The following is a 1,402-nucleotide window of genomic DNA, read 5'->3' on the forward strand; positions in this document are numbered from 1 at the left end:
ATCAGGCATCTTGGTAAGCCAGCAGCTCTGGCTTGTACAGATGCAGGAGCAGGAGTGCAGACAGCAGCAGCAAAAGCTGCAGGTGGCCCAGTTCCTGCAGCAGAGAGTGCCCCCGAGCCAGACACCAGCCATCAACATCAGCGTACCCACAACCCTTCGCTCTGCCACCCAGGTGCCCATGGAAGTCCTAAGGTGCAGACCCACCTCAAAAACCTCACCAAGTACCACATACAGCAAGCACAGCGGCAGCAGGTAAAGCAATACTTTTCTACCACTATAGCAAACAAACATGCTAACCAAATCCTGAGCTTGCCATGTCCAAACCAGCCGGGCGACCGCGTCATGCCACCGGTGCTGGGGAGCAGTGCGCCCAACAGCCCCATGGCCCTGCTCACGCTTAACTCCAACTGTGACAAAGAGGGGTTTTATAAGTTTGAAGAGCAAAACAGGTAAAGAGCGAGTGGCCCAGAATGAATGCACACACATGGGCTTCATGCTGCAGATGGATGATGTCATCGATGACATCATTAGCCTGGAATCAAGTTATAATGAGGAAATCCTGGGCTTGATGGACCCCGCCTTGCAGATGGCAAACACAACACATTACCTGTCTCTGGAAACTTGATCCACCTTTAAGGCAGCCAAGGCCTGCAACACCCCAGCCACCCACCCACCCCTGGCCTCAGGATCAGCAATTCCTGTCCTGCCAATCTCCCCAACATCAAGCGGGAGCTCACAGAGTCCGAAGCGAGAGCTCTGGCAAAGGAGAGGTAGAAGGACAATCACAACCTGATTGAACGAAGAAGATTAACATAAACGACCGCATTAAAGAACTAGGTACTTTGATTCCCAAGTCAAATGATCCCAACTTTCGCTGGAACAAGGGAACCATCTTGAAGGCATCCGTGGACTACCTCCCGGAGCTGCAGCGAGAGCAGCAGCGTGCCAAGGAGCTGGAGAGCCGGCAGAAGAAGCTGGGGCATGCCAACCCACACCTGCTGTTCAGAATCCAGATGCAGGCCCGGGCTCACGGACTCTCCCTCATTCCATCCACGGGTCTCTGCTCCCCGGATCTGGTGAACCAGATCATCAAGCAAGAGCTGGTACTGGAGATCTGCAGTCAGAACCTCCTGCAGCACCAGGCAGACCTGGCGTGCACCAGCCTGGACCTCACAGAGGGCACCCTGGCCTTCAGCAGCAGCCTGGGGCCCGCGGCCGAGGGCGCCCAGCCTACAGCGACCCGGTGAAGATGGGGTCCAAGCTGGAAGACATCCTGATGGACGACACCCTCTCTCCTGCCGGGGTGACTGACCCACTCCTGTCCTCCGTGTCCCTGGGAGCCTCCAAGGCTAGCAGTTGGAAGAGCAGCATGAGCATGGAGGAGGCCGAGCTGGCATGTTAG

The 1,402-nt window shown here is 56.2% G+C and overlaps 1 pseudogene; it reads left to right on the forward strand.

Moving 5' to 3' along the window:
* Positions 1 to 342: 342 nt before the first annotated feature.
* On the forward strand, positions 343 to 1,402 carry LOC139704757 (microphthalmia-associated transcription factor pseudogene; annotated as a pseudogene).

The sequence above is a fragment of the Marmota flaviventris genome, chromosome 1 (assembly GCF_047511675.1).
Source record: "Marmota flaviventris isolate mMarFla1 chromosome 1, mMarFla1.hap1, whole genome shotgun sequence".
Classification (NCBI taxonomy): domain Eukaryota; kingdom Metazoa; phylum Chordata; class Mammalia; order Rodentia; family Sciuridae; genus Marmota; species Marmota flaviventris.